The following is an 11115-nucleotide window of genomic DNA, read 5'->3' on the forward strand; positions in this document are numbered from 1 at the left end:
GTTGATATGCTAGTTGGTCAAAAGTGGTTCTGCCTCTGACCTTTGAGTAGCAAAGCTCTTCTTTATAACAAAGATAGAACTGTAATAAAATTGTAGAATTATAATAAAATTCATTTTGCAAGCCACAGTATATAATGCTTCGTTTATACTGCAGAGGAAGTTGAATCCCTGTTCCATTAGATCTAATTAATACAGGAATCAGGCAAAAGAGATAAACAATATTCTTTCATAAGAGAACTCACCAAATTGATTTGAATTTGTTAAAATTTCATTTATGAATTTAAAATAACTGCTATATGCGAGCAGAAGACATCAGAGGAAACATTTTTGTTGAAAAAGTTTCATATATTGTATTGCAAAAAAAGAAACTTTGCATCTTTTAGAGGTCATATTACAACTTCTAATGTAGGTACCCATTGACTCCAAAGCAGGACCTAATGAGTGCCTCATTATTTTCATCTGATTACATTGGTATTCAACTTTTCTTTCATTTTATCTAAGAAAAAAATATTGTTCCATGACCTTTAAATAGTCTAAATACTGTAATAGCAATTGGGAGTATTGTAAACATTATTTTTTATACATTATATCATGATTTTTCTCCCTTCCTATATGGTAAGTTTGAAAGGTATCTGCATAATTCTGTCTTATTTACCAAAGAAACATTTAAGCTATAACAATATTCAAATTTCTTAGATTCCATTTATATGGTATTTAAATTCACTATCTAGATAAGAATTTAGATACAGATTATTTTAAATGGTCTGAAAATTTCTTCAAAGTATATATTTATTTGGTGGTTTCCAGTATTTACTTCTGGTTTCTGGCAAAAAAAACACCATTGGGGGGAAATTTAAGTTTGCTTAATGACTGGTATTCAATTGACTGCAATAAAAAAGGTTACAGAATCTGCTGCAATTATGTTGTGACCCACTTAATAATCACCACAATTTATTACCATAATTCCTAACAATTAGAATCATACATTGAGGACTAATTGTTGCTTCAGTTCTTCACTATCCTTCAGATCATCCTTTCAATGCGCCTTGGTAAAGTTTGTCAGTGTAATTGTGTGGATGAGGGGTATGATTCATTGCCATTATTTTTCTAGTTTTCCCACCCAAAACTACTTCAGCTTGCATCCAGTCCATTATTCCAGCTGCATAGATATATCTGAAATTGCCCAAGTGTTAATTTCCTTGATAGTATTTCCATCTCTGAATTTGGACTTTAAAAATTTTTTTTCACTCTTCTGATGTATTCATTTCTAACCTTTTTCTTGAACTCAGTGTACTTGATGCTGTTAGCCAGAAGGATGCCCAGATATTTGTAATCACTGTCCCATCCAGCCTTTTGATATTTCCATAGAACATCTTGATTCCTTCAGTTTTCACTATTTCCCCTTCTTGATTATATAGGTCAGTGATGGCTCGCCTTTTTTGGATCACATGCCAAAAGCGGGGGAAGCGCAAGGGGATTGTGCATGGGCGTGCCACACTCATAATGCTATGCGTGTGACCCCCCGCCCATGGATTCATGCGTGATCACCCCACCCCACTTTTGGCACACTTTTTCCACCCTCCCCAGGCTCCAGAGGCTTTCTAGGAGCCTGGGGAGGGTGAAAACAGCCTCCCCCACCCCTCTGGAGGCTTCAGGAACCTCCCTGAAGCCTCCGGAGGATGGTCAACCTGGAGGTTCGAGAACGGTGACTTCCGATTTGTCCATAGGGCTGTTTTTTTACCTTCTGGAGGCTTCCCTGAAAGCTCCGGAGGGTGAAAAACAGCCCTACCGCTAAACCGGAAGTCCCGGTTTGCTCGTAGGGCCGCTTTTTGTTCTATGGAGCTTTCGGGAAAGCTTCCTGAAGGCTACGGAGCACAAAAACTGGCCCTACAAGCAAACCGGAAGTCCATTTCTAAACTTTAGGTTTGCCCATAGGGCACTCTGGAGGGTTCAAGGAAGCCTCCGGAGGGCAAAAAATGGCCTTAAAAGAAGGCTGAAGTCAGCTGATAAGGCAACGCCTCGTGTGCCCTAACAAATGGCCCCGTGTGTCACTTGTGGCACACGTGCCGTAGGTTCACCATCACGGGTGTAGCTGGTTCATTTGTCTTATCAAGTTCCTCTGCAATATCTTTGCTGTATATTCAGACAATGTTGAGCTGGATTCCATTTCAGAGAGAGTTTTTTTCCATAAAGATTCAGATTGTCCATGTAAAGGAGGTCAGGTAGTTTAGCTGGTAATTTTGATGTTTGATTGCCATGGACTGACTTGTTCAATACTGTTGACAGAGGAATCAATGCAAGTAGTGGTGATAATGTGTCTCCTTGAAATATTTCTCTCTTGATAAAGTTTTTCTCTTGAAAAGCTCTCCCATTTGTCACCATTGACCAGCAGCTGTGTCTTCTATTATGCCATTGATCTTTCACAAATTTCAGAGTTTTAATTCAATTTTACCTCCTTGCAGTATCTTGTTAAGCTGCTTAGCAATGAGTGGATAAAGACCATCTTAGTGTTCCAACCAAAGCCATGTAGTTTATCTTCACCTGGATGCTCACCAATTAGCTTCTTTTAACCCTCTCTTGCCTCCTTTACACAAACTATTGTTTTCAATTTTGGCACTGTTAAAACTTTTCTTGTTTGGTAATTTTGCATTTAAAATCTTCAGGTGGTTACCCCTGGTTTGTTTCTAATCTCTCAGCTATTTCTTGCAAGACTTTGATTTCTTTGCTCTGAGTAGATCTTTGCAGTTCTTCTATTTTTATCAACACTTTTGTTTCATATTAGAAATCAATGTCTATCTGCTGTTATGTTCTGTTATTTCTGAATCTAAATGTTTTTTTCAGAACAGGAACATTTTTTTCAAACATCTTATTGGACTTGATTTATAAAAGGAAATCATTTTTCTATGTTTTCAGTCTTCGTATATTTACAAGAAGCAAGTTTTCTTCCAATAGTCCTGCAGCTGCTGGCTCTGGTTGCTTGGTCAAGAGTCCTAAGTTCTGCAGCTCACATGTTACCAGATGTCCAGGAACTCCCAATACTATGGGAGATTATGGTTAGTCAGACAGTCAGCACAATGTTTAGACTGGATTTGGCATTTTTATCCATACGTTGTTTGCTGAACTCCCTCTTATGGATATTTGCCTGGTCCACCCTGTTGGATAGAGTGGGCTTGCTCCAGATGAATGCTGCCAACTAGTGGGATCTAAGAAGTGGAGGAAAACATTTTCAGAAAAAGAAATAGATACTTCATCACTGAATTCTTAAATTGAAAATCATACATCCTATGGATAATCAAAAAATTATCATGGGGCAAGTACTTCTATGGAGTAGGAATGTCATTACAATTTAGATTCAACATGGACAAGTGAATCATTAACCATGCATCACCTTCAAGAAATTATTTATGGCAGGAATTTTTTTAAATTATTAATAAATAATACTCCTTTGAAGACTGCAGAGTTTGCATAGCTGAATATTCCAAATAATACATTGAATCAAATCCTCAAACTCAACCAAATCACCAGGTTTGATGTAATATCATTGACCCAGGCATGCTTGTCCGGGTACATCACTCCATGGTGCTCCATGTAGTTCCAAACTAGGGTCAGGAAGTAAACCAAGTTGTCAGGTCACCCATCAAACGAGATTTCTAGAGCAGGCGGCAGTTGGTCCTCTTGCATTAGGATGTATCCAGGCAGCAGCCTCACTGCAACTAGGGGTGCCTGAATGGGAATACACGCTGCTGCTAGGAATGTGTACCAGTGCTTGCCTCCCAATGGGGCGGTTGGTTTGGGAGATGCTGTCCTTTGATGGAGGGGCTCTCACAGTCCCAGGTGGGTTGGCACCATTGGCTGCAGGAGGAGAGGACATGGGATAGGCAACAGTTTCATGGCCCACATCCTGACTCCCATGATCACTGCCCTTACTGAGGTGGCTCCCTAGACCTCCAGCCCGTTGAACTCCCCTAGCTGCTCCATTTACAGACTGTGAGCTGCAGCTGGGAACTTCCACTCAATTGGGTGATCCCACTCAGCTGCTCACCTAGCCTTCCATTGATTCGGGATAGTCCTCTGCTTCTGCCGTCTTTCCCACGTGACTCACCCACTGGCCCTTGGGGCCTGAATGGGGTCTTTCTGTCGCTCTTTACCCTTTTAGTGTGGGTTGTTACTCTGGCTTCTTGGCCCTCTGCTTGGGGCATGCGCCAGCTGCTTGTATCCTAACTTTGGCTTGGGCTGTCGCCAGGATCTCGAGGGAGCCTTCCTCTGGCTTCATCCTCCTTCCATTCCTTTGTCTGTTGTTAACATCTCAAAAATGCCAACCACCTGGTGGGGTCCAGGTAGGATGCTATTAGCAGAACTGGTTAAATGAGAGGACTGTTGAGATTCTGGGACCATCAATTTCCGATTGTATGAATTCCATACATTTATTCTAATGGGAGAAATGTGCAGAAGCCCCAACTGCTGATCTGAAGTCTTTGGGCTGTAGGATTTTCCCCTGTCTTCTATTTATATAATGGTAAATAGACACATATATCAAGATCTGATAGAACTTATACTGAAAGTCTTTTCCAGCTTTTAGGAGTTTAAGTGGGGAAAATAAATGTTGTGTTCCTTGATGTACAATCTAAGGTTCCAGCGTCTCAGAGACTTCTCTCCTTCAGAAAATCTCCATCTTTTAATGTGAGAGCAAACAAAAATTACACCCTCACTGTGAGATATACTTATAATCCATACTCGTTACTTTAAGCTCATTATAAACCAATTTAGCCCATTTGGAAAAGAAAATACCTCTTAACTTTAGTGTGAACAATAAATCCCTGCAAAGTAATTGCATGCAATTTATTCTCTTTGAACCTTTTACCTTTATTTGAGTGACCATTCAGCCATTTCAATTGCTCTACAAGTGCTCCAGTTGATATTACTGGATTATCTGGATTCCTTTCAGTCTGGTTTCAGGCTTGGCTACAGCACAGAGACTGTTTTGGTCGCGCTGATCGATGATCTCTGGAGAGCCAGGGATAGGGGTCATGCCTCTATCCTAGTGCTCCTTGACCTTTCAGCGCCTTTCGATACCATCGACCATGGTATCCTTCTGCGGCGGTTGTGGGAGGTGGGTGTGGGAGGCACAGTTCTTCGGTGGTTCTCCTCCTATCTCTCGGACAGGTTGCAGTCGGTGCTGGTCGGAGGGCAGAGATCGACCCCTAGGCCCCTTAACTATGGAGTGCCGCAGGGTTCGATCCTGTCCCCCCTCCTAATATCTACATGAAGCCGCTGGGTGAGATCATACGTCGGCACCAGATAAAATACTACCAATATGCAGACGATATGCAGCTGTATCTGTCTGCCCCGTGCCAACTCAGTGAAGTGGTTGACGTGATGTGTCAGTGCCTGGAAGCTGTTAGGGTCTGGATGGGAATGAACAAGCTTGCACTCAATCCCGACAAGACCGAGTGGCTATTATTATTCCCTCCCAAAGATTGGCCATGTACTCCAGCTCTCAGGCTGGGGGGTGAAATTATACGCCCCTCAGACAGGGTTCGTAATTTGGGAGTCCTCCTGGATCCGCAGCTGACTTTAGAACAACATCTGTCGGCTGTGACCAGGGGGGCATTTGCCCAGGTTCGCCTGGTGCACCAATTGCGACCCTACCTGAACCGGGAGGCCCTCCGAACAGTCACTCACGCCCTTGTGACCTCAAGACTGGACTACTGTAACATGGGGCTGCCCTTGAAGAGTATTCGGAGACTCCAGCTTGTCCAGAATGCAGCCGCGCGAGCGATTGTGGGTGCACCTCGGTACACCCACGTTACACCTATCCTCTGCGAGCTGCACTGGCTGCTTATTGGACTCCGGACATGCTTTAAGGTGCTAGTCGTTACTTTTAAAGCCCTTCATGGTATTGGACCTGGGTACTTGAGAGACCGCCTCCTGCCAATTACCTCCCTACGACCAATTAGATTCCACACATTGGGCCTCCTCCGAATTGCATCTGCTAGCCAGTGCTGTCTGGCAACTCCCCGGGGGAGGGCTTTCTCTGTGGCTGCTCTGGCCCTCTGGAACGATCTCCCCGTGGCGATCCGGACCCTCACCACCCTTCCGGCTTTCCGCAAAGCAACTAAGACCTGGTTGTTCCGGCAGGCCTGGGGCTGATGAGTTCCCAGCCCCACTTGAACTGTTAAGACTGTTGCTGTGTTTTAATTTGTCTGTTTTTGTTTTCCTATCTGTATTCCCCTTCCCCTCTGCTTGTTAGCCGCCCTGAGTCTCTCGGGAATAGGGCAGCATACAAATTGAATAAACATTCAACATTCAACATATCTTCTCTTCAAAGGGTTCAAGAATTAGCATGTGTGGAGTGGAGCTATGTGAGCTAAACGCTATTTTCATGAATGGATCAGTTATTGGCTTTTGAATATTATGAAAGCACAAAGTTCATAGTTCAGTAATCAGCAATACATTTTATTTCTCAGACTGACATGATCAGCATGTCCTTGAATATTTAACAAGGAAAGAAGCAGAATATTAAAGAATGAAGGCATTCAAGACAGTATCTTTTTTGATAGCCAGAGAAGCAAACAAAGACCCTATTTATTTAGGATGAATTGGCATTCTCGGAGGCATACTTTTTAGATTGCTTCTGTCATTGCTCTGGGGTCTATGTGTGCGTGCATGCCTGCGTGCGCTAACAACTGGAAAGCGTGTCTGCTGCAGTGCACCTTTCTACATCGCTAAATAACTAGGTCATCATAAATAGCTGTGGCTACGCATGAGACTTTAAAGTAAATGGTTGATTTCCTTGTCCTCAGGGGTCTTGCAAATCCAGCTTACCTAAAGGAAAAAGGATCAAGAGATGAAAAAAGTAATTCTTGCAGCAGATTTCTTCCAGCATAAACTATTATGAATTAGCACCAGTTCATCAGATTTGTGAAATATTACTCTTGGTAGCTAGTAATAGATAGAGCCGAGGTGGCGCAGTGGTTAGGGTGCAGTACTGCAGGCCACTTCAGCTGACTGTTATCTGCAGTTCGGCGGTTCTAATCTCACCGGCTCAAGGTTGACTCCGTCTTCCATCTTTCCGAGGTGAGTGAAATGAGGACCCAGACTGGGGGTGATATGCTGACTCTGTAAACCGCTTAGAGAGGGCTGAAAGCCCTATGAAGCGGTATATAAGTCTAACTGCTATTGCTATTGCTATAGTGCTACCAATCCACCTGTTTTCTAATGAATCCACAGGAAATGCTAATTGTGCTTGTGGTTCTCCAGAAGCAGCAGAATACAATGAGTTAGCTGCTTTGTCTTTAATGTATTGCAAGACTATTGTTCTCCTAGTTGCAATAGCAGGGTAACATAGTTGCCCTTCTAGAATTTGTCCCTAGGGGAAATATGTGTCCATGTATTCGGTGGACAATGGTAAAATTAATACACACAAACACAACCCCAAAGCACTGAGTGTTTTTTTTTGTGTGTGTGTGCATGTGTCTGTGTGAAAGGCAGCAGTGATCACTGATTATAGCAGCACAAGAACAGGCCCACGCACCAGATCCATAGAAGCAGGGATTTAACACACTAGATCTGTGATGGTGAACCTATGCCATGCGTACCACAGGTGGCACACGTATCCCTCTCTGCGGGCACGCAAGCCATCGCACAGCTCAGCTCTACCACGCATGCATGTGCGCCTCCCACCAGATGATTTTCAAGTCTGTTGCACATGCGGGAAACGTGTGCACAGGGAGCAGGGGTGTGTGCCCCATTTTTGGTGCCAGGAGACTTCAGGGAGAGCCTCTGGAGCCCAGGGGAGGCCGTTTTCGCCCTCAGAAGCTTCAGGAAAGCCTCCAGAGCTTGGGAAGGGCAAAAAACAGGACTACCAAAAGTCCAGAAACGGGCCTGTTTCTGGCATCTGGAGGGCCTCCGGAGCCCAGGGGAGGCGGTTTACGCCTTCCCGGAAGTTTGAGGAAAGCCTCTAGAGCCTGGGGTGGGCAAAAATGCCTCCTCCTGCTGTGGGAGGGTTTTTTTCCGCATGTACAGGGGAACATGGCTCATTGCATTGTGGGTGTGGGTACATGCGCGCCCTATTGCAACTAGGAAAACAATAGTCTTGCACACACAATTTTGGCATGTGAGGACAAAAGGGTTAGCTATCACTGGTATAGGTGTTCCTACTTGAGCAGGAAGTTGTACTAAAAGACCTTCAAAGCTCTCTTCCAACCAGTGGTGGGATTCAAATAATTTAACAACCAGTTCTCTGCCCTAATGACCAGCTGAGAGGCATGGCTGGGTATTCGTGTGACTGGGTGGGTGTGGCCAACTTGATGTCACGTCAAGGGATGCCTCGCCTCACCCACCTGCTCGCCTGGCCTCCCGAGCTCTTCTGGTCTTTGTCTATTAATTTGTCTACTACTGTGGTGTCTGTGTTGATTATCTAATGCCTACCTGTCCATCTGGATCCGGAACTCACACAGATTCTTAACTCTATTATTATTCACAACCTTCTGTGAAAACTCCTTGATGGCTGCCTGGAGAATTCTGAGAATTAGTCCACACATCTTTCAACTGAGACACACTGATCTCCCCCTTGGGTTCTATCTAGTGCAGTGATGGCTATCCTTTTTGCCATGGTGCCCATTGAAACCCCAAGATGCAATACAATTGCCCCTGTGCATGCGCCCCTGTGCATGCACCCTGCTCCTTGTGCGTATGCCCCTTTGTATTCACGCATGTCCCCTGCACACCCCCTGGTCCATTTTTGGCTTCCATGTTGGTGTAGGAGCCTTTCCAGGCCCAAAACAGTGCGGTGTGCATGTGCCATGCACGGGAACCCCCAAAACGCAATACGAGTGCCCCCAGCACATGCCCCATCCCCTGGGCATGCCCAGCAGAGAACTGAAACCAGCTGGCCATTAGGAGGTGCACAATCATGCACGATGGAAGTAGGCTGGGGCAACGGCTGGAGTGCCTACAGAGAGGGCTCTGCATGCCACAGGTTCGCCATGACGGCTATAAGACATACATAATGCATTGTATGATTTAAATACAATGTTGACTAGAGATTATTGTAAATTAGACTACTGTAATCAGGAATATAGTATATAAAATTGAGTCCAAAATATAATTGTACTGCAGTACACTTGATGCACTCATTTTAGATTCAGAAAAAAGATATGAAACTACTGAAAATACACTAACCCTATCTAATGCCACCTTGGACAACCTATAGCTCTCAGGTGGGGACAGAGATGTAGATAAATTTAACTAATAATGGAGTCAATTACTATATGAAATGGAAGGACATTTTCCAATTGTTCAAGAAACAACTTGAGATAGTATTTCTGAAATCAATATGGATCTACATTAAGGATTGCTTACCAGCTGTGTGAAAAAGTCCTGCACACTTTACGGTTTACGACATTTTTGGGATAGGCCATTGATTTTATGATATTTTATGCTAACTGCTATGCAAATATTGTTAGAATTAAATAAATACTGGTGGTTTTTAAGTGAAAAGCATAAGCTTTTTGGAATTTGGTGCTGTCTGGATGGGGATTGTTAATTTTCTTCCATGCTTACAACGCATGCTTACAATGACTATGAAAACAGATTAACTGATGCATACCCAGTGGCATACGTGTTCCAATTACTAAGGCCGATGCTAGTGTTTTACTAACATTTTTATTGTTTGTGGCTCTAGAAAGGACCATTTAGGAAACCAAACATGGTTACTAATATGAAATTGGCGAGCCCTTATTGCTTATCACCAGGCGGCATCGCTTCGGCATAGACTGTATAAGCCTTTGCACGTGATCTTTGATGACAATGTGATGCCAGGCTGCAATAATGGATTCAATCAGCTCCTGCTTGGTCTCCGGATGCTTCTTGCTTATTTCATAGCCAATCTTGGCCAATAAGTTCCCAATTGGGTTCAAATCCGGGCTCTGAGATGGCCAATCCAGGAGTCGAACACCATGCTTCTTCATTCACTGCTGGATGGACTTGGCTCGGTGACAAGGAGTGTTGTCATCCTGGAAGTAAAAGTCCTTCCCTACAAATTGCTGAGCTGAAGGAAGCATGGTCTTTTCCAGGACATCAACATACTGCTTGGAATTCATGATTCCCTGCACGATTTGTATCTGACCAATACCAGAAGCAGTGATATAGCCCCAGATCATGCAATGGATGCTTCACAGATCGATTCAGGCAGTACGGCCTAAATTCTTCAGCTGGAAATCTGACATACGTATTGCACTGATTCACAATCAAATAGAAATTGCTCTCGTCACTGAAGATGATCTTGGCCCACTGTTCATTGGTCCATTTGGCATACTTCTTGGTCCACGCACGTCGAGAGCAGTGAGCGTCTGTGAGCAAAGGTTTGCTTCGAGCGCTGCAGCCTTTGAGCTCTCTGGCAAGCAGTCTGTGACACACTGTGCTCTGCACACTTTTACATCACATATTTCATCTCAAATTCTTGTAATCTGAGGTGAGGTGAGTTTCCTCTCAGCCATCAAAATGCATTGCAGAGCCCGATCTTGCTGTTTTGTCGACTTTCTTGGTCTTTCAGAGCAGAGTCTGTCATCAACTGAACCAGTTATTTGCTATTTTTCAACCACTCTGCTCACTGTGGTGCAATGGCATTTCACACTCTTGGCTATTTCTGTACAGGAGTAACTCTCTTCATGAAGCACAATGATGCGATGCCGCTGCTGGTGAAAGCAAAGGCCTTCATCCTTGCCCGCAGCCAGAGCTAAATTAAATTTCTCGATGCTTTTCATGCCTATTTATAGTCAGAGAGTATGACAACATTGATTGGCTCATAGATTTAGCCTCTGTGAATTTTGATTGGTCAGTCAAAGCTCACTGCTGATTGCTACTTTCGATCCTAACATTCTCAAAAATTCAAGTTGTGTTTGTTTTAGCACATAAACTCCAAACCTTTAAAAGACTTTTGTTATATTAATAAAAATTATGCATCTCAATCCGACTGCAGAAATTTTCATCAAAGTACTAATTTTGCGTGCTTTCTATGAGTGAAAAATTGATTAAACGTGTAAATACAGCTTAAAACTGAAAGCATGCAGGATTTTCACACAGCTGTATCCAGTTAAGTACGAACCTATGATC

The sequence above is a fragment of the Thamnophis sirtalis genome, unplaced genomic scaffold (genome assembly GCF_051295495.1).
Source record: "Thamnophis sirtalis isolate CommonGarterSnake01/CBP01778 unplaced genomic scaffold, rThaSir2_p1.2 scaffold_10, whole genome shotgun sequence".
In the NCBI taxonomy this organism is placed as follows: Eukaryota; Metazoa; Chordata; class Lepidosauria; order Squamata; family Natricidae; genus Thamnophis; species Thamnophis sirtalis.